The 24,059-nt window shown below is 32.7% G+C and overlaps 1 protein-coding gene and 1 pseudogene across 1 annotated transcript in view; one reads left to right on the top strand and one right to left on the bottom strand.

The window, feature by feature from the left end:
- LOC149572469 (bifunctional pinoresinol-lariciresinol reductase 1) overlaps nucleotides 1-24,059 on the bottom strand; it is a 194,610-nt gene that overhangs the window by 63,113 nt on the left and 107,438 nt on the right. The gene's annotated exons all lie outside the window — the stretch shown is intronic.
- LOC149572470 (protein NLP9-like) overlaps nucleotides 19,279-24,059 on the top strand; it is a 29,020-nt pseudogene continuing 24,239 nt past the window's right edge.

The following is a 24,059-nucleotide window of genomic DNA, read 5'->3' as shown; positions in this document are numbered from 1 at the left end:
CATCTTTGCAACAAGCACCATCAAAGAACATGGTCCATAAATCTCCTTTATCTATTTTTGTATCAGATTCTACTTCCATCTAGGATTTGTGCTTACCCTTCTTCAAAGTTAGAACCTCTACTTTGAATGCATTGACATCTATATCCAAAAAGTTTGTCATATCATCCTAAATATCTTCTTCTATCATATATATTCCCTTTGGTTCTCTATTTATTTTTATCAAATTCCAATCAATGTTAAAAGTAGTAAATGATAAATCACATTGTAAACTTCCTCCCATGGTAGCACTCTATTCTTAGATAATAACATACCATACTGAGGCGGCATATCAAAAACTAGCACACTCATAGTAGGTTCTTTGTTTGAACAAGCTATTAGTCTATATGGTAATGCATTAATAGTACCTATAATTGTCACTTCTCTTTTATCCATGGCACAACATCTTCCCTGACTAGTATCAACTTTCAAACCTAGTTCCTTCATTATTTCAAAAGGCATAACAATATTGGAGGCACCATAATCAATCATGCAATTTTTTAATGTTTTACCATTCACTAAAATACTCAAGAAAAATGGCTCAACACTTCCCAAGCATTCATTAATAGAGCTATCCAAAAACATCTGAGGGATTTGAAGCACAACTACTTCAACTTTCTTGTCTTTTACCTTTTCTTTGCTTCCTTGCTTGGGATCACAAGTTTCATTGCAATCTTGTTTTGTCCTTACATTAGTATTTCCCAACCATGCTATGGCTTTATTTTGATGTTTAGGAATTCTTAATAATTCAGACAAGGGAACTTTAATAGTGATCTATGATAGAACATTAAGCATATCTATAGAAGAATATGATGAATTATCAATCGTCATATCCTTCTTCTCATGATGTTTATAAAAAATGCCTTGATGATTCTTGTCATTTATAGTGATCACTTTTGATACCTTCTCATCAAATTTCTTGGGCAAATTATATGAGAATTCTAACTCCTTAGGATTTCCTCCTTTCTTTGGTTCCCATTTTTTACTTGAAATTTTCACCTTCACAACAAAAATTTCTATAGGCTTTACAACTTCCTTTTTCTTAGGGTCATCTTTCTTGATAAATATACTAGCCACCTTACCATTATCAACATTCTGAGCCATATGTTTGGTTTGTACTTGAGCTACCATGCTAGTAGTAATTTGATCAACCTCTTCTCTGGAAGGCTTCCTAATATCACCTCCTCTCTAGTAGACACCATGTTACATACATTGTCCTCGACATCACTCTCCTCGTCTGAAAATAGCTATTGCTACATATGACTTTGAAACTGTCTTTGCTCCACTACATCTCTATCATGATCATCACTATCATAATGGACATAATGTGACTCAAACATATTACATCCTACATCATCACTGCTTTCTTCATGTTCTTGATTTTCTTCTACCTCAATTTGATTTCCAAAAAATGACAAAGCTATTGCACAATATTTAGGAGCATGAGGTAACTAACAAACAAAACACCATGTGGGTTTAGTAGTGGGTTTAGGGTCATCTACCACATTTATGGAATTTTTGGATAAAGGATCAGGGGTAACCTTGTTACTGGTGTTCTTAGGAGGAGGAACATTGGGCTGACCATCCTTCCAAGTAGTGTTATAAGGGAAATTTTGTAGTCTATTCTGTCTACCAAAATTGGACTGGTAAGGGACCTTATTTTTAGTGGGATTCCTATCATTTTTTCCTTGAGGAAGATTCAAACCTCTTATAGCATTCAAAACTTGACTCATCTCACTAGGCTCTTGCTTTTTTCCTCCTGTAGATTTGTACTCCTCTTTTCTATTTCCCTTACTCCCAAATAAACTAGGATCATCTCTTTTGTTCTCTAATCTCCCTAAAATTGTCAAATTATTTTCTATATTGATAGCAATTCTAAAAGCATCTCTTAAAGTCCTAGGCTCCTTATCCCTAAGCTAATATGCCTTTTTACCATCAAAGGCATTCAAATAAGTAATCATACATACCTTATCATTGACTCACATGGCTTGCATTAGCTTATATATCCTCTTCTAGAACCTAGTGTTGAAGTCAGTAACATATATATTATGCAACTTGTTAATATTATTGAACTTACTGAGAATATAACTTGGGTTTTTTTTATCACCATATTGTTCCTTAAAACAATATTCAATGTCTTTCCAATCTACAATGGATGACTCAAGGAGTCTCTTGAACCACTCTCTAGCATCTTCAGTTAATGACTAAACAAATAACTTCATGATAACATGTTTAGCCTCAACCTCATAATCACTCATCATGTCAAGAAAATTCCTCAAGTGATCCTCACAAGTGATAGCATTATTTCCAACAAACTTGTTCAATCTTTTCCTCATTTCCTATGGGATAGGGTTAGGAAAACTAGGAATACCTTCAAAGCGTATCTACCTATAGCCTTCTAACTGAATAGGTCTTCTTTGTAAATCAACTTTAGAAGCATTGACAACATTTATTTCATTATTGTTAAAAGCATTACTAGTACTAGCATCTGTAGTAGATTTATTAAGATCCATTTTCTGCAATGAAGAAGAGAAGAAAAAAGAATTCAATTTAGCAGTATTCTAATTTGCAATATTTGTTCTATCATTATCTTCAGGAGAAAATATAGATTTCTTCTTAGCATTTTCTAGAAACTTGATTTTATTATTCATCTCAGCTATGTCTGCCTCATTCTCTACAATTTCCAATTTCTTAGCTAAAGAATCCTTTTCTTTCCTTCTTTTTTCTAATTCAACATTAGAAGGTGACAAAGAATCATGGATCTAAAAGGGCTTTGTTGGTTCATTTATCCTAATACCAACTTCCTTTTGTTTTCCCTTATCTTGGACCCCAACAACATGTTCTACATCTCATTTAACCTCTAGGGTCTTATAATTCTTAATTTGTTGTATTATAGGCCCTCTTGGTTTAGATCTTGATCCTTTAGTAGCTTTTTCTCTTGTAGTTTAAGCTATTCAACTTGACCCACAATTTTAGGCTACCAAGCATTGTCTGCTATCTCATTCTTCTTTTTCAAAGCAGCAATTGTCCTAAGTGATTCTTTCTATTCCTTATAAGCCTTCATGATCTTTTCCTCCCTTTCCTTCTGAAATTTCCTATCAATGGCTTATTTCTCAGCAAGCTGCATTCTCAACATTTCATTCTCATCAGGGTTAGGAATAGTAAACTCAGAACCAGAGGTCTTTTGATCATTAAAACTTTTAGGCTCTAAATGTTTTGGTCTTTCCCTTTCGGGAGAGTAATCTGACATGAAAGGGTTTGTGCTATGCTGGAAAAGATTGTTACTAGTGCTATCCTCCAGACTAAGTGCATGTGGTTGCACAACCTTTTCTTGACATAACATTTGGTTGCACAACTTTTAGGCTCTAAATGTTTTGGTCTTTCCCTTTCGGGAGAGTAATCTGACATGAAAGGGTTTGTGCTATGCTGGAAAAGATTGTTACTAGTGCTATCCTCCAGACTAAGTGCATGTGGTTGCACAACCTTTTCTTGACATAACATTTTAGAAGTGTCATAGAAATCATCATCACATAAACTAGGATGAGATCTAGGACCCTTGCAGAAAGGTTCCTTTTCAGCAATAGAAAGGTAGGTGTTATTTTCTCTTACCATTTGCTCCTAGGAATAATTTCCCTTCTACATCTGGGCTCCTTTCACAACCTAGTTTTTCTTCCCTCTAGGAGGAAGATTAGTTTGTAACTTAATAGCTGGGTTTTTCTTCACATTTGTTTGCATGTTTTTCACACTTCCCATGATGTAAAACATTCTTAAACTTGACATTGTTTAAAACCTTTCTGAGTCACCACCCACCTAGGGGAAAAGTAATGTAATAATCTTGTTGACCAAGTAAAATATCACGGGATTGTCAAGATGGAAGCTAGAAAATAGAATGCAACTAGTCAGAATTTGTTTTGGGACTGTAACTCTGTCTTAGTGGATAAGACACCTTTGCAAGGACCATACATGTTAGTGTGCACCTATGGAGTGGGGTTTTTTTTCTCTTCTTTTTAAATTCTCAAGGTTTATCACTAGAAAAGTCCACTAAAACCATAGGTAACCCCCAAAGGATCTGACAATTGTAATACTAACACTTGTCCCCAGTAAAGTTGCCATTTTGTTCATGTTTAAAACTACTGAACCACAAAATGCTCAACACCAAATTGATAATACTCACATAATCTAAGGATTAGCCACTTCCTATCAATAACTTTATGTGCAAACCATTTGGACCAACTTCACCAAATCCAAAAATGGTTTCTTACTCTTTGGGCTTTGCAAGACCAAGGTGGGTTTACCTAGGGGATGCTTTAGATAACCATTGATATATGAGAATTATATTAGTTTCATTCTGATTCTCATCTCTGATTCCTAACACATACACAACATATCCAATTTATGATACTTTCAGACTAATATGCATCCCTTATAAGCAGATTTGGTCCTACTTCTCCTTAAGTTTACAATTATTTCTAGGAATAGCACTTACCTAAGATCCAAAAATAAAATATAAATGAGTGTTGACCAACATTATAACTCTAAATTAATTGGAACAAGAATGATTTTGAATTTGTGATTGATATGATATGTAGAAGCAAAATTTACCCCAACTCACTCCTGATTCATGAGACCTGTGTCTTATCCATTGGGAAAAAGCCTATTTATTGGCAGGAGATCTAATTCAATTAACTTGTAAATGAATTCATCAATTGTAATCATCTATTTCCATTCTTATGACTTATCTAGTTTATAAACCCATAAACCTCACTGATCTACTAAAGCATTTATATAACTCTTTGAATTAAAAGCAATAATAGTATCAACATACAACTCATCCAAATTGCATTCAATCAATTGAACCTTATTCAAATGACATCAAAGTAAACAAACTCATAAAATGGAGATAGAAATTGATGACACAAATCTCATGCAAATACCTCTTTGTATTATCCTTTTAGATGACTAATACAATGACCAATAGAAATTCAATAAGAAGCCTTGAATATCTTATTGATGCTGTCATTTGTATGTATTATCAAAGAGTATAGATTTGATAGTAAATTCAACACATCTACATGCAACTGGACTACCTGTACCTTTTTTGAACAAAAAAATAAAATTATACAACTTTTAGACCCTTTCTCCAGCCTTGGGATCTCAATTATATAATCTGAGATGCAACAAGCTTCATGCTTGGAGAAAATAAAAAGTGTCCAGAAAAACAAAACTTAATGTAACAGAAAGCTAACACATCAATATATACTTTGGTAGGTCTCATTTCTATTACATCACAACAAGTTACTGGCTCTTTTGATTCCCCGCCACTTATTCTGACTCTTTTTAATATGCAGCTACCAAGTTGGCTAATGATGGATCATGTGGTAATGTTTGCAAATCAACTTCTACTTGTGGGTTTTCACTATTTTCACTTCAAACTAGCAATAACACTTTTACCCTTATCTTCTGTTATGTCCACATCTTGGGTCTCTGAGCCTATAGCTGGAACCATTTGGTGACCTTAATCTTCCTTATCTTTTGGATCTACTACTATTGTGTCAATGATCTGCACCTCATCTTCTTGTTCCTCATCATCATTTGTACCAACCTCTCCTACTGCTCACTAGAAGCAATATCTGCCATCCACGTGTCAAATTGTGCATCATCTGGCCAGTTGAATTACAAAATATCATTTTTCTTCTTTAGTATATACTTAGCCTCATTATCAATACCAACAAATTCTTGTTTAAAAGAATCAAAAAAATAACTAGACTTTAACTAATTCCTCTGTCATGGTGGCCCACCAAGCGTGCCCTTTTTCAGGTCTCTCCTCTAGGGCTGCACTAGTGGATCCCATTAGTTTCTTGCCCTTATCCACAATGGAATTTTTATTTTGAATTACAGTATAGCATGGTCTCTTTTGAACAATTATTTGACCAACTCCTACATTAGGAGTGAAAGCCAACCTCCTCATGACCTCTCTGGCCTTATCTGGGTATGAATCAATAAAAAAATGTTTCTTCTCATTCATAGCTTCCATTATTTTAGGGAAGTTATTCATGAGCTTATTTATTTTATTAGCCTCTATATAAGCATTATCTAGAGGACTATATTTATGATCAAAATAATGAATGAATTCTAAAACCCGAGAGTAGACTCTCCACCTTTCCTTTTTGGTTTCTTGTTCTTGCAATGAGAACTCATTCCTTATAATGTCCTTTGGATAGTATGAGTCATTTTTGACCTTTCCCAATTTAATCCTATGTCTCAAGGTCTAATTATAAAACCCCTCAGTATCACAAAAATGAGGATGAGAAATAGCCATTTTGTACTAGTCCAAAATTTTATGCAAAAAGAGCCAATCCCCATTAGTAATTATAAACTGATGGACCACTGTACAGGTAGGGAAAATTGACCCTAGTTGCCTTTTCACTAGAAACATCTCTTCCACTCCTCCTAGCTATCACAAAACTTCAGCCATTCCTACCTTTAAAGGTACTTGGTATGGCAACACATGAGGGATCCCCTTAAAACCATAAACTCTAAAAATAGTAGAAATAGAGTATGGGATGATATCTCCCCAATTGTGTGAAACTTTCAAACCACTGGGATTGTCCATAGGCCTACTAAGATTCATTAGTGTGTTGGGGATTCTAGGATTGTCACTCAATATGAGGTATCTCAACTTGGAGGCAAAATACCTATCAAACTTGACAAAGCTAGCATTATCTGCATCCCAAGTTATATCTATACTCCACAACTAGATTGACAGTGCTTCCCCATGCTCCACTCTATTCAACTCCATCTCTTTACGAAAGTATGTTACTCCCTTAAATAAGAACATATGCATCAATAGAGACTAGTTTGCAAAGTTGTTGCATCCCTAACCTAGTTCCCTCTCTCATATAGGCCATCAACAATTTTAAGCTTGGGGTTTAAGGAAATTAACTTCTTAACTTGTATAGTTTCAGTGGTGGACTCTAGGAGTAATTCTAGCAAATCGTCATGAACATTTCTATCCATATAATTTACTTGCCCAAAAAATACTTTCTTAGGAGGCACCTTGACTGTAATTCACAGGAACTAGAATGCTACAAAGGTTATAATATGAGTACTTACTTGATTTTCTAAGCTTGTTCTTCTTTGAACCTCTACAATAGCGCACACACAGATGGGAGATTGCTTCACATTTTTGCTAGGCTTAACACAATATTGTCAGTATGCTCTTATGCTCATAAAATATGAAATATTTGTTTGCATGAGACTGGAACTGATTAAATCTCCTATATTATACTATATTTTTCTCACACACAAAGCTTTCATTCCTCATAAATGCATAGAGTAGAAAAAAAAAGTGGCATCACCTTTCCTTTTAAATTTGTGCAATTGATCTTTGAAAAATCCTAGGATTCAGGGATAAAAATAGGGCTAACTCATCTTTCTGCTTAACATGCTAGTAGTCAAACCAATGAAATGTCTCCACCTGTACCTTTCCTTCACTATTGGCACTTTGAACTAGACCCACTTTTCCTCGAGGACACATGTCACTGAATTGCTGCCTCGCTATGCATAAAGAGTGAGCATATTTCCATAGCAAGGAAGTGATAACTCTTGATGTGATCTTAATTTGATGGTAGGTATTTTACTACATTCTTGTTACTATAATGGTGGGTCCCTTGTGTATTTTCCTTGTTCACTATGTCACTATGCATAAAAGGTGAGAAACTTCCAATAGCGACAAAGCGATGATCATTGATTTCCATTTGATTGAGTGGAGGACATTCAATGCGTCATACAATATGAACATGGTGGGCCCCATCTTTATTTGCCTTGCTATATCGCTATACATAACCTTCGAGAAACTCACCATAGTGAGTTAGCATTTATCATTGATCTCAACCTAATCAAACGATCACAATTTTTTATTTGGCTTCTGACTTGGAACTGGGTCCACATTTCTTGGTGACACTGAGCTAGCTTGATATGCTAGCACATATATATTATTTTAATCCCTAGTGAAATCGCACCTCCCTGACTTCACTGTGTTTGTTATTTTTTAGGCAAGTTGCTACATTGCTAACGGTGAAAGTCATTAACTTTTTGGTAGCGACATAGTGACCTCTGATGGGTTCAAAATTTCTGGCGTATAATTGATTAGTATGATGCCACCGTGTCATTGGATCTGCATAGCTCATTTCTAATGAAATACTCATTCGAGGCCCACCTTTTGAAATTGTTGTGGCATCATGACATTCTGGCCAGTCGCTACATCACTACTGGCAAAAGTCATTAACTCTCTAGTAGCAACATACCAATTTCTAGTGATCCATCAAAGTTTGGTGCGAGGAAAAATTAAATAGAATAACCATAAATGATATGATTGTCATAGAAATAAAAGCATGCTTTGCAAGATATCTTTCTTGGGATCCTCATAATCATCGCCCCTTTTAAAAGAACACCATCTTTTGCATTATTCGAGGACTCACTATGTTGCTACTAGCAAAGCACAATGATTTCCCAGTCGCAACATAGCAACCTCCAGTGAGAATTGAATTCTGGTGACAGAGAAAATATAACACATTAATTGTGACTACACCAATTAATACTACTATTAGAAACAATGGTCATGCAAATTTATGATATCGCATGGGAATTCCATGGTCACCATCAAATTTAAAAGGTTTCTTCTTTCTTCATATTCTGTGTACTTTCTATGTTGCTACCAGTAGGGCGCATAGATTTTTTGGTTGTGATATAGTGACTCACTAGAAAAACTTGAATTTTGGTGACACCACTTGTAAATTTCTCGACATGTGTTCTTTTTGATACTGACAACCCTGGGACAGAGCACATGACCATAACATTTTCAAATCAATAGACCTTTTTGACACCAAACCTCATTTTTCAGTACAGTAACTCAATTTTAGATAGTCACTATGTCACTATAGTTAAAGACCCTACATTTTTCTATAACAATAAAGTGACAACTGTGGATTTAGCCAAATCAAATGGTGAGAAAAGATTTTGACAAAGGCATCTTAGCATGACAAGGATTAAGTGGGAAAAGAATATTTTGCATTTTTAAAAGATTTGGCACTAGGATAAATTCAAAACTAAACAAAACCTAAGGCTTGGGCAAAATTTTCAAAGGATAAAACTGCAAGGCCCAAAAACTAGAAAACTTAGCCTCTATCAATGGACTCAAATCTGATTTTCTTTTTTTATCTAGAAAGGGAAAATTCATTATGCAAAAAATTAGACCAATATTTTGTCTAATGTTTTGTTAGCATAGGTACAATATCATTTTTCACTCCATCTAATATGATCTGAATGGATTTTCTATTACCTTTACTCTAGATAGTTTTATGAGGTTCAACATTAGGTTGTTTGGATGTTGAATCAACTAATTGTTTTACATCATTTTCTTCAAGAATCATCATGATTTTGAATTTCCAAGCATCAAAGTATTCTTTCCCATCAAGCCTATCCTTAGGTTTGATTGTATATGCCATTGAAGATAGGAGAATGATGGTAAATATATATCAAGTCTAACTAATTAATTTGTAGAGCCTAGGTTTTACTACCATTGCTTTGATACTTGTAAAGTTTCTACAAATTTTTGTTATGAAATCAGACTTTGATAATATCCTTAGAATTTTTGAAGATGATCTTCTTAATGTTCTAAAAGTAGGAGGAGTTATCACCTTTAAATGCTATTATGAATTTGTTTTATCTCTGCACTAAATTCATATAGGTAGTATTGCTTGAAGCAGTAGACTTATGTTTATTTTGTATCCTCAAACTACAATAACACATACCCCTTACATCAATACCAAATGGCATGTCCCTTAAAGGGACATGACCCTCTCTAGGTCGGCCCATACACCACTTGTAGAAATCAATGCCTTAAGGAGATAATAAAATGTTTAACTAACATAATAATTATTTATATTTATACAAGACATATTTTTTGCCAAGGATCGCTGCCCATCCTATTGCCAAGTCTAGTGTGTGTATATATATATATATTGCTTTCATATGATATAATGGGAGAAGATTAAGGTGTGGTCTACACTTCTTAGACCAATATGAATATCATGGTTAATATTTAACAACATGGTATGAAAAATTACATTCTTATTTGATGAGAATTTTTTTTATTTAGAACTAGTGAAAATATAAATTTGTACCTAAAGAGTGAATATGAAGATAAGATCTTGATAGCTGAAATATTTTTTGATGATATCCTATTTGGAGAACACAAACTGATGTTTTTTCATAAAATGAGAAAAGATTTTGGGATGTCTATGTTTGGTGAGATCAAATTCTTTATTGGATTACAAGTTCAACAAGACAAGGATGGTATATACATAACTCATTCCAAATATATCAAGGAAATTCTTAAAAACCTTTGGCATGAAATATTCAAGACCACTTGGTGCATCAATCATCACATGATATAAACTATCATAGGAATATGATTCTATCGAGGTATAATGAAAGATTTTGTAGATCAATGATTGGTAAGATATAACATGTTGTTCATAACAAACTAGAAATTTCTCAAATTGTGGGTATTATGCCAAGGCATTTTTCTAATCCTAAGGAAATACAAATGACCTTTATGAAGAATTTTTTCAGATATCTAAAAGGGATAGATGACTATGGTTTATGGTACAAGGAAGATATAGATTTTGAGTTTTGGGTCTATAATAATACTAATTGGGTAGACAATGTGGATGGAATAAAAAGTATAAGTGGAGGAGCTTTCTTTTTAGGAGAAAGATTGGCGAGATGGATAACCAAGAAGAAAAATTTCATTTTAGAATCTACTACTGAGGTAGAGTATGTAGCGTCTAGAATTAATTGTTCTAACATTGTGTGGATCAAATAATAATTGGAAGGGATGCAAGAGGAAATGAATGATCCTATAAAAATCTATTATGACAACACATGTTTTATAAATATTCCAAAAAATTCATTGATGCATGCAAAAAAAAAACATATATCAATCAAGTACCTCTCTTTGAGAAAGAAAGTTTAGGAGAAACAGTAAGGCCAGAGTATGTAAAGTCAAAGGAAAAAATGGCAAATATATTTACAAAGCCATTATGTAAGGATACCTTTGAATATCAGAGAGGTAAATAATGGGTCATTCCCCTATCTAATGTCAACTAAAAGAAGATGCAATATTACATCAATTCATACTTTATTAGAATATCTATTTGTAAGTTGATGTAGGAGATAACTCTTAGGAGCTACCTAAATTTGTAAAAATGATGGGAAGGAAGTAGAAGTTATCAACACAAGAAAGATGAAAGGTACAACTACATGGAAAATAATTTTTTAATAAGGTTTATAGTTACCTTTGGTATTATTCTCAAAGGGGGAGAGATTAAGTAGGAGAGAGTAGATTTACTTGGGAAGAGTTTGAAGGAGAAGATGTACATGGGAGAGTATGAGTAAGAAAGACCATTATTAATTGAAGAATTAAATGTGAGAGAATGAAGAAAGGAGAAGAGTAGAGCAGGATGAGAATGAATGAGTGGAGTTGTAATAGAAGGAAGGGAGGCATAATCAAATGGGGAGACTTAATGAGAAGAGATATTTTGGGATGAGTTTCTAAGATGATGAAGTTTGGTATATTTTAGAATTTATTTCCATCAATACTAAAGGGGGATATTCTTGGACACAATTGATGTTGATGAACAAAAGTAATGCCGATGAAGAACAAGGTAAAATAACTAAGATATGAGATGTATGAAGAAGAGTTAGATCATTTGTTACATTGTCATTGATGTCAAGCTAATTGACAATACTAATTTATGTAAGCTGTAAATCATCTGAAGGATGTGATGTTGAATATAGATTGGATGGTAAAGATAGAAGATGAAGTGAAGAAACGATGTTAAGTATGTGACCCTATTTGGAAAACTAATGAATTGATCTATGGAAAGATAATATTGGTTTTAGTGTTTTACATGATTTGATGAAGTGTTGAGATGATGCACAAGTAAGTTATTTTGGTTGGTAAGAAAGGAATGAAGTTTGGAAGTGAAAAGTTAAGGAATCAGTGAGTTGCACCGAGATAGAAATGGTGGTCAATAAAAGAAGAAGATATGAAGGTTAAGTAACTCAAGTGTTAACCAAGTAGAAGATGTAACTGAACATGTATGGTTACTAAGAAAACTTATTGTTAATTGAGTGACAAGGTGTTCAATGAAGCAAGAACACAATTTGTAAAGAAAAATAGTTTATGAAAGATTGAGAAAAGGATGACATCAAGAGGAGATATAGAATATTGTAGAAGATTCAAAGATAAGGAAAAAGTTAGTTAGCTAGATCAAAGGATGGAATTAAAAAGGTAGAATATAATGGTGAATATTTGAGACATGTTTTGATATCCAAGTAAAAATCTAGCTCCTAGGTGAAGATACAACTAGAAAGATTCAAAAAGCATTTTATCTAGTGCTAAATTCAATGAATATATGTTGCAAAATAATTGTTTGGATCAAAGGAATTCACAGAAACCCCAATCTTTGTGATGAAGTGGAAAAAACCTATCTATATAAGGAAAGAAAAAGAAGAAAAGTACTACTGATCTATTTGATAGTCAAGTTGGTGGAAAAGTTGTTGAAAAGGTTGATACCAAGCAGATTTGAAGTGAAAAATAAAGTGAATTGAAGAAGATAGTGTGATGGCTAGTTAATACACAAAGATATGAGAAAATTGGAGATCTAAATAAGAAAAAAGATGGCTGAATATTTATTAGATCATTTTACTATTACTGTCTAACATTGTAGTAGAAAATATCTTAATCGAGTGGACTTAATTTTTCTATTTGTAAATCCTTTTGTAAGATGACATTCAATTCAATGTTTGTAAATCCTTTAGATAGGCTACTCATTGAGGGGTGATAAGGTCTAGATGACCTTTTCTTAAAATACCATAATAGGGTGACATGTAGCAAATATATATGTAACCTTTGACAAGGTTGGTTCTTAACCACACTCACTTCATAAGAGAACATTATTTTGGGTGACAATTCCTAGGTGGTTTTTACCCTAACTAGGGTTTCAAGTTAAAAATAATGGTGTTAATGTGTGCATGAATTATTTACATATTATTTTCTATTTACAAGTGAAAACTATAATTTTCTACTATAGTTTAGCTAATTAAGGTTAACCTATTTACTAAGTGAGTTTTCCATAAGTTTAAGTTGGTAAAAGTTGGTCAATTCTTTAAAAAGCTTGAGGATAACTGATTCACCCCTCTCAATTATCTCACAAAATATTGGATATCACATCTTTGAATGTAGTTTTAGGTTGATAGAAGATTGGATTTGACTTGCAATTATAGTGGTTACACAAGAAATGATTTTTTGGTTGGTGAATTTGATATTGTTTTGGATATTAGACATACCTATTTTATTGAGGAAAACTGATTGTTTTGGTAGATTGTAAAATCAGATTAGGGAAATCAACACTTGTGATCATATGATCAAACTTGAGAAATTGAAGATTGACATCTTGATAAATATGTCAATTATAAGAATGAGTCCTAGAAGACTAGAGAAGATAATGGAGGATTTTAAAAATGAGATAAGGATTGGGATTGGAAATGCTTTAGCTAGAGCGAGGAGAAACATTGAGATCAAATATGAACTTGAGGAATAAGCTTAAGATCTCAAGACAACTAAAGTTAAGATTTGTAGTGAAGAGGAAATATTGTTAGGAGCTATGAAATTAATGGGTAAGAGTCATAGAATTGATATTGTATTCCTTTTGGGTTACTTACATTTAGAGGAAGTGATAGATTGGATTAATGAATTAGAAGACTAATTTGAGCTTAAATATGTTAAATATCCACAAAGAGTTAGAGTTTCACATACTAATTAGAAGGGTCATGCTATCTTATGATGTAAAGAATTGTAGATTGACAACAATGATAATAGTTAACCTAAGACAACTAGATGGAGGGTTATGGTTTCTAGACTTCAAGGTAAGTTCATATTGGAGAATAGTGAACTTGAATTATTTAAAAGGTTACATAATAAGAGGAACAAATATTTGATAGTGAAAGAGTACACCGAGGAGTTGTAAAAGCTGACGATTAGGTCTAGGAACCAAGAGTCTATTGACTCATATTTCTTATTAGTGTCAAAATGCATATAACAATTGAGTCATTATCGTTCCCAAGAAATGAAGGAGGAAATGGAATACTATTATAGTTGTACCCAAGTCCTAGTGGAGCCTGAGAGATACTTTATCTATTGATTCTAAGTCAAGCTACAAGCCATACTAAGTAATTCTATTTACATCAAGTAGAGAAGAATACAATGAACCCCAAGCATAGAGTTTACCAAGTTATATAGAGGATGCCAAGTGAATTCCTATCTAGTGTTAGAAATAAATAAAAATGTATGTACCAAGTGTCACATGAATAGCATCATAATTTGAATTAGTACAGATTCAAATGCTACTTGATTCTACTGAGTAAGGAAAATGCTTTACATGAATCAACGTAAAGATTTATAAAGATTTTATTGAAGAATGTGCAATGATTATTTATTATTTCAATACAAATCATGATGTAGGAGAATCCTAGGTTGCCTTGTTATCCTTATCATATTTGTTAATTCTACTTGTTAGTGCCAAGTTGTAATTAGTCCCAAGTTCCATTGGTTGTTGAGTTTCAGTTGCTACTGAGTTCAGAGTTGGCCAAGTTGTTTAGTGTTGACCTAGTTATCCAATGCTTACAAGATTATTCAGTATTGACTAAGTACTATGGTGGCTGAGTACTCCTTCATGTACCAAATGAACATAATGTTTTATAATGCGTGATTCCTTCTCTGACTAATTTTGTCTATGATTAATTCTAACTTTGAGTCAACTTATGTATTTAATTTAGATCATGAACTTAATGGTAGGATCATGCATTGGGATGTGTGTGTACCTTTATGAGGTGGACCTTCTTTTATGTAATGATCTAGAATCTTCTATAAGCCATTTTGACAAGTATAACTAAGGGTGTCTAGGTTTAGGTTAAGTAGTGTGGGGTGAAGGGAGCTAGAAGTCATAATTAAAGATTTGTAAAAATCCTAAGTCTGGGATTTTGTAAATCTTATTGGCTATAACTTGGAAGGCCTCACAATTGAGAATGTATGTGAACAATATGATGAATTAATGAAGTATTTTTTGTTCATTCTCTCCTTAGTGTTTTTCTTTGTGTTGTTTTCTTCTATTGTGTTTACTCAGTGAGGTAGTTGGATAGTTAGGTGTGCTTCTAGCTCCAACTTTTCAAATTCTCCTTGCATCAGAATAAACCAATGAAATTAAAGTTGGAAAGAAAAGAAAGGAAAGATGATTCCATAGCCATTAATCAAAACTAGAGATCAAATTGAGAAAGTTATAAAACCCTAATTAGGTCAAGCTACGATATGATAAAATAATACTATAAAAGGAATAGTTGAGAACATTTAAAAGGTTATTATTGATGTCATTGCTGGTTAGAATTTGGTGAAGTTTTGTTTAAGGGAGTATTGAAGTAATGAAGAAATCAAGGTCATAATTAGAGGTTAGAGAGGAAAAAGATAGAGTTATAATGAATTGCAGATCTATCATAGGAAGGTGATAAATACTGAGAAAAAGACAATCTATTTAGGTAAAGTAAGTTTCTACTATAGGTCATTGTTGCTATTGTTTAACTGCTGTACTAGTTTTTTAAATCCTTGAAAAAGGTGGACTTAATAGTCTTCTATGTAAAATCTCTTAACTAAGTACACACTTAATGAGTTTTTAAATCCTTGAAAAAGGTAGATCCTTATAGATCTCATTGTATACTCCTAACCAAGTAAGTCACTAGAATTGAAAAACATTATAGCCCTCACAAGGAAACCTCTAACTATAGTAGTGATGAATTTGTGGGTTCCATCATCACCATAGTTTTCACTTGGACCAAGGGTTTTTGTAATACCAAAATTAATTATGTTATGTGTTATGTTTTCATGAGTTTATGTCTTGAAGTTGATTTAGTTAATTTAATTTCAATTACAAGAAAACTGTCATATGCTTAATGTTAACCAAGTAATAGTGAGAACAAAGAAAAAAATTATTGAGTAAAAGGAAAAGTTTTAGAGGATATTGATTCACCTCCCTCTCAACATCCTATCTATTTGGTATTTCCAAAAATTGGCATCAGAGTTGTGTTCTCCTTTTGAAGGTTTCATTTCCTAAGAGTAAAATATCTGACTCATGGAGAAGTACATATTTGATAGGATTATTAAGAATTAGATATTGGAACTATAGATGAGCATGAATCAAATTAGTGAATTAAAGAACAATATGAAGTTATCCTTGAACAAGAGAAAGGAAATTTCTCAAAAAAATAATGAGACAACCTACCAGGAGAAAACCATTGAAGAATTATCTATTCAAAACACATATGATGAAATTGATATTGCTATTGATGATCTAGCACTTGAGAGTAATCATAATCTTACCAAGTAAGTGAAAATACTAAGTAAGAAAAATAAGGTCGATTCCATGAGGTACTATGAACTGATGGAGCACAAAAGAAATGCTAAAGATGAAAAGAATATGATGGAAGAAGATAAGAGACAAATAGCTACAAAATTGGACCCAAAAGATGAAGAGATCTCAATCTTGACACAAAATCATTTTGCTATGACAAACCAACTACTCAACAAAAACCACCATAAAATTGGTAGGAAAATAGAAGAAATTATTGAACTAAGGACTAAAAATGAAAGACTGAAGGGTGAATTGAAGGATGAGAAAGATTTTATGGATATAATGAACACATCACAAGAAAGTATCAAATTAGTGGATGAACAACTCTGAGCACAAAGGAGACTTGAGAGATACATATAGCCTTGGATATACTAAGAAGTATACTATTGAACAAGGTGAATCATCAAAGAAGGTGAAGAAAAGGAATGAGAAAACCAAGCCAAAGCTGAAGAAACTAACATGCTATCATTTATGGAAATCCTGGACACACAACAAACACATGCAAGAGAAAAAATGGTAAGAACAATGTTACTTCCAAATTCAATTATTACTATTATCATTACAATAAGTATGGACATAAAGAATTCAAGTGTAGATCCAAGTTTAATCAATCACCTAAGAAGTATGCATTTAATGGTTACTTCTATACTTGAAACAAGTTTGGACATAAGTCACAAGATTGTAGGTGAAAGATAAATTGCAACTAGAAATCGAGAAAGAAGAGTAGTAATATTAATTGGGATTACAACACATGGTATTTATGAATTGTATGTGGAAAGTATGGTCATATTACTACATACTAAATGAAATTATTTATTGGAGGAAGATCAGGTAATTGGAGAAACACTAGCATGACATGTCATAATTTTTATATGGTCAATTATTTAAGTAGGAACTATAGAAATTGAGTCTCAACACAAAATGATGAAAATCTTAAAGGTAAAGGAAAAATGGGTGCAGATGAAATGTGTGAAAAAATAAACCAAAAATGGGTAAGGAAGATAGAAAAAATGAGACATCAAATGTAACAATTGAGGAAACCGCATCCAATGGATTAGTTGAAACATCCACCTATATTTAAAACACATAAGAAGGTTAGGAATTATATTATCATTGAAAAACCAAACACTAGTTCCTAGAATAAAATGGAAGGAAGTCCATATCTATATTACATTTGATGCACTAGGAAAATTTATGAATTATGGAATATGTAAATTAGTTGAGCTTAACTGAGCTAGTCGATAACCATGTGAAAGTAGTGGAAAATGAGTTAGCTATATCTATGATGTGAAGGTACTTTACTCAAGTATAAATCAAGTCTACTATGTCACTCAACTAATTTTGGAAGTGTGTAATGAACAAGATACTAAAGGTAACCGAGTTCATTAAATACAACATATAGTGGTGTACAATGTGTTTAATGCTTCCTTTTGAAAAAGGTGACTTTATTATATATAATTGATTTTTTAAATTTTCATTAGTTACCCTACATTCAAAGAGATTTCAACAAGTTTGATAAATTAGAACAAATAATCATTTGTAGTAGAATTTGAGGTGAGATTTTATCAACAATTTTGAGAGCATAGTGAGTTAGAAACAACCAAGTGAGTAGATTGAGTACTTACTAAAACCCTACTACACAAAAATGGCTTCAATCTTGACAAGTGTTAAGAGGAAGGCCAAGGAAAAGTTAAACATACTCACTTTGAATAGGAATGATGTGTATGAAGATGAAAAATTCAAATTACACCTAGAAATTTTAGTGAAGACTGATAAGGTTGATGCCCTATCTGCTATACCACCTAGGGTTTTAATGATGTGTGATCATTTTATCATTGAAAAATTAGAAAAGTTGGAGACCTCAAACTACATGAAGTTTATGATCAAATGTTTGTAAATGGGAAACTCAAAGAAGAGTTTAAACATTTGGAGTCAACTAGACTCATTCCTACCCTATATTTTCCCAAGAATTTTAAAGCTAGCTAGAATATTCTAGGGTTGTGCTAAGTTGAGTTCATGACATGCACATATGGTTGAATGCATTAGTTAAGATAACCAAAGATGTAATCCATATGATTATTGGATATCCTATCACTAACAAGGTGAAAACACTTAAAATGACATCCAAGGGAGAAATATAAGAAAATACAAAATCACAATGCAAAAATAGAGGAATGAAGATTGACACAATCACAGATTTAGAGATAAAATTCAATGTCTATGTAGCTGTATCTAAAATCTTCCAATCTAGTAGATATAATAGTGTTCCATGCATGGTTGTTAACTTAGGATACAAAATTGTAAATAAATCTCACATGTATGGCATTGCTGAGTTACAACTTAGGAGACTGGAAAAAAATGAAGACAATAAAAGTTTCCAAATCTAATACATGCAAACTTGGTTCTCTTTTGGTATGTATATTCTTTTATATGCAAAACTACTTTCCTAGCATTGGTGAAGTAAATTGGAAAACTAATACTCCTATTATCTATCAAATTAATGAGTATATTAGAACACTAGGTAGATATTTTTAGAGTGTGATGAATGTGTATTCTAGGAATTTTAAGGAGAGGATGAACTAGAGATACATGATACCCCATTCCCTGGTTGAGAAAAACCATGATGAGATTTGTTTTCTAGTTAACACTAACCTTGTTATTTAAAATATTTTATGTCTAGGTTACATGGTTGAAACCATTAGAATATGAAGTTAATATGGACCAAGCAATGATACCAAATGAGTTATTGTTAAATGAAGCTATTAACCTTGGAGGTCCCAAGTTTGGGACTTATGAAGTTTCTAAGAAGAACATCACTATGAACCTAGTGATATTGAAGATGGAGAGAAAGACTGAGAAATTAATGAAGAAGTTAGAATCTATGTTCGGTGAAGGAGAAGGAAATGGACCACTGATGATCACTGAAGGGAAAGGTGAAGATGAAGATGAAGGAAAAGGAAAAGAAATAGTTGTTGTTCATTCTCAGTCATCAAAAGGTAAGAAGAGGACTACTGCTACTACCTATATGAGCCCCAAGGTCACATAGTCTAGAACTTGAGCAACTCAACAAGCCATAGTAAAGAAAGGTGTTGTGAAAATTACTAAGTCCCCTATACAATCAACAAAGACTTCCTAGAAAAGAAAGCCAGCCCTTGAGTCCTCAAGAAAAAAGGTTAAGAGACCAACTTAGATGAGAAGAAAGTTGATTTTGAAAGAAGATGAAGAAGAGGAGGACACTATTGAGCATATAGAATATGATGAAAAAGGAGGATCTAAAGCTCCTATACCAAAAAGAACAAAGAAAATAGATAAAATAAATAAGACTATAATGAATAGTAAATGATTCAACGATTTCAAGTACTATAAATATGAATTAATGAGTGAAGAGGATAAGAGAAAGGTGGAAGAAGCATTGATAGAAATGATGACTAGAGTCAAATATGCACCATTACAAATTGGAAATCAAATTCCTAATGATCTATATCAGAAGATTGATAGTAGCTAGAAATATGTCTTGAATACGAAGAAGGAAATGAGGAGGAAATCATTGGCAAATATTATTCCTAAATTTGGTTTGGAGGATGCAATTTTAAAGAGAGATTAGAAAATGTTTGTTCATAAGTGTAGAGATCTTTATGTTTTATCTAATTAATAAAATTTAGTAGATGAAGATTTTGAAATGATATGGAAGCAAATTTACAACATTAAATATCCAAATCTAACAATGGACATTGATGATACTCATACCAAGAAAATAATTGAGCTTAATAATCAAGATGATTAATTTGACACTATTTCCCCTTAAGGTTTTGATGATAATGTACATGAAATGGTTGAAGATAATACTAGAAAAAGGATGAAATTACTATTGAAGATATTCCTAATGAGGACATCACAATGTCTACCAAGTCAAACATGGAGGGAACAACATTAGATGAATTTGCACATGCACATATACCTAGATTTGACCCAATCATTGAAAAAGTAAAAGTTTTCCTCAAACCCAAGGATAAAAATAAAAATGATGCAACTATTGGATCCTTGTACAAGTTAGTAGATACTGTAGTGAATACTGAGGGTCAACAACAAGAAGGTGAAACCAAGAAACATGATCAACATGTACAAGGGGGAAACTTAAATGGTAATACTGGAGATGAGAAGAATGATACTGAACATGCCCAAATTGGAGGTGACTCCATAGAGCATAATATAAATACTTTTAGGTATCTTGTGAAAATTAGAAAGAAATTTTGTTTCCACTGCTTAGGGTTTCTTGAAATATTGTTATACCTTAGGAAAAGATCCTAAACCATTAATTGTACCTTTTGATTTACAAGATTATTCATAATTTGTTATGTATCTAAGAAACAGATACATTAAAACTTTGGTTATATGCCTAAAACTTATATATCCCTAAGTTCTTTACTTTATTTCATATGTTATAAAGTTGTGGTCTTAAGCGCTATAAGTTATAATGTTGCAAAAGCCTTTTGATCGCTTCATCTCTTTGTTATGTTATTTAACTATTTTGAGAGTGACGATGTTGTGAAACATCTTGTTAAATGGTTCATGCTACATCATTGGCAATATGGCTAGTATAAAGTCAAGGTTGTGAAGTGGAGATAAGCATGAATTCGCAAGGTCGCAACTTGTGTTTCACTTAGTGAATTTTAATTTGCAAAGGTTCAAATTATAACCATGGTTTTATAGATTAAAGGTATCACTACATCTCCCATAGTTAAAGATTATCTGAGGTTAAAGTTGTGAAGTGGAGATAGCTGGTCATTGCAACATCACATGTTTAAACCATGAGTTAAATTTTAAGTTGAGAAGCCATGAAAAGGGTAATGATTGGATCTTAAGTAGTGTTTGCAACATCACAAGGATAGAAGATATTATGTTACTAAACATCATGAAGTGGTAAAAGGATTAAAATATAGTATTCACTACTTGGCAAGGATAAAAGGTATGTTAAAGAAACAAGACTCGATAAGGAGATAAGCATTTTCATGCCATCACAAATGTTAAGCCACAATTTGTTTTTAACGTAGATATGTTACGATGAAGGGTTGACTAATTATGTGATATGGATCATTGGGTCACTATGATTAATAAGATGGATGACTTTACTATTGCGATACTGCAAGATAGGTTAAAAAGTATATTTTTCTACTTTGAGAGTCAATCATAAGAGCTTTGTTTCTAAATTGCGATAGAGCGATGGTGTTTGATTAACAATTGGTGCTACATCTCCGTGGTCTTGAATGATAATCACTTAACTATCATGATATTGTGAAGAAATTTAAGAATTTTTTTTGCTAATTCATTGGTATACATGGTAAACAAGAAAATAAGGTTGTGAAGTAGAGATTAACATGTAATGCAACATTGCGGGCTTAATTTGAAAGTCAAGTAATCAAGTGGAAAAGATGTGAAATGGTTGTAATAACTATTTTCACACTGTCATAGCTAGAGGTAAAGAAATATACAAAGCCGCTAAGAAGTGGAAGGCAAAAAGTAAATTGCTACTTCACCACTCTTAGTTTTGAAAGAAAAAAAGAAAAAGAATAAGGTGCATGTCTAGGTTGGAATTATATGGTGAGTTGGAGGTACGAACATTGTCAAAGTTGAATGTAGGGAAACTTTTGAAGTACTAAGAAGATCTCATGCATGCCATTGTAATGTCATTAATGCCATGCCTTAAGTTGAAGAAAAGAGATAAAGGGTAAAAAAGGCCAAGAATTTATTACTAGTTGCAGAGTTTTAAAATCATAAAGAAGAATTGAAGCTGTAGAGAAAATTTCAAACTTTAGAGTTCAATAGTACATTAATAAGATGAAACCATGGCATAGAAAGAAGGAGAGCTAATTGCCCAAGCTCAAATTGAAGAAGCTCCATCAAGTTCTTCAAAAGAGAAAAACCCTAGGCCTTTCACTGATGAATGGCTACAATTATTACCAGGTTCATCAAACCTCTAGTCTACAAATGACCATGCCTTCAAAGATCAATATAGTTTTTATAGAGATGTAGAGGTGTTAGATAGAAATGGGAGTGAATTATTCTGGTACTTCTATAAAAATAAGTTAGATAAGGTCCCTATATCCAACCCTTGGAATAGGAATGTGGGAAAATTGATTGTGCCAGAGGCTTTTGTTGATGTTGATTTGATGAAGGCATTGATGAAGGCCTAAAATCCTTTTAGCAAATCATTCCATAGGTAGGATAGAAGAATAATTTTCTCATTGGATAAGGAGTCTTCTATTGAAGATTTAGACTTATGGGGACCTATGTTATTTCCAATTGACTTGGATAAATTTGATGAGAATTTCAGTAACCACAAGAATTTCTACACTAGTAGGATCATGTTGAGACACATTCCAAAGTTAAGAAATGAACAAGGAGATATACCAAAGAATTTGGGAGATTTTTTTCCTCTGGGGAATTTCCAAAGATATCTTAAGAACACAATGTTTGGATTGAACAAGGTCTTAGGGTTAGATGGAACCATGAATGCTTTTGGTGGATTATACATCATGGCACTAAATATTTAGGACCCATACAAAAATTTGGGGTATGAATTTGTCACTTACATAATCAATCACATTCATGAGGAGATTGTTGAAGTGTAGGAGGGAAGAATAAAGAATTTTAAATTTCATCATTACTCTCTGCTCATGCATTTTATTCTATACATGAATTTTGGGTACATTTCTAAAAGCGTCATTGGAAGTACAAATGAATTTAGAGAAAATCTTCTTGTGTAGCAATGGAAAAGGGTATGGAAAAAGGTTCTACCCTTATTCAAATGCTATTTCATTTTATAATGATTTTGTTTACCATGTTTTAAATATGTTGGGAGCTATAGTAGAGAGGGTTCCTAGGAATGCTAGGAAATTGATAAAGCCCTCTAGATGTTTGATAATGGAAAAGAGTTAGGACATGATTGGGGTAGCATTTTTCTATTTGAAGATTATATAGTTATTAGGATTTTTGGGTTCCCTTAGCCACCACATCTTCTACCTATGTTTGTTCCAAAGAAGTTAGGAAATGTAGAACTGTTTTGGCAATTGATTTCATGAGATCAAAAGAGAAGGAAGAAGTAAAAGATGTTTGAGATTCTCCAAAAGGTAAGATAGAAAGCCTTGTAGATTATGCCTAGGAACAACCAATAATTTGATGATACAAGGTGAAGCTTCTTGATGGCTCAGACTACTAAATATAAGAAAAGGGAAAAGAAGTTGTAGCTTTAGGAAAGAATTGTAGATGAATGGGTTATTAAGGCCAAATAATTTATGAAAGATAAAATTTTCATAAAAATTTAAGAGATCAAAATATTCTTGTTGAAATTGAAAAAAAAAGAATTGTTCTAACAACTGAAACCAAGTGAATCCAATGAGAAAGTAGTAGAGATGGTCAAGAGGCTATAGGAGTATGATCTTGAGAGTGAGCAATTAAGTGTTGATGAAGCAAGAGAATTGATATAGAGAAGTGATATCA

This window comes from Cupressus sempervirens, chromosome 2 (genome assembly GCF_028749045.1).
Source record: "Cupressus sempervirens isolate cs-2001-9-10 chromosome 2, ASM2874904v1, whole genome shotgun sequence".
Taxonomy (NCBI): domain Eukaryota; kingdom Viridiplantae; phylum Streptophyta; class Pinopsida; order Cupressales; family Cupressaceae; genus Cupressus; species Cupressus sempervirens.
Note: the sequence above shows the minus strand (reverse complement) of the source record. Positions and strands in the feature narration are given on the sequence as shown.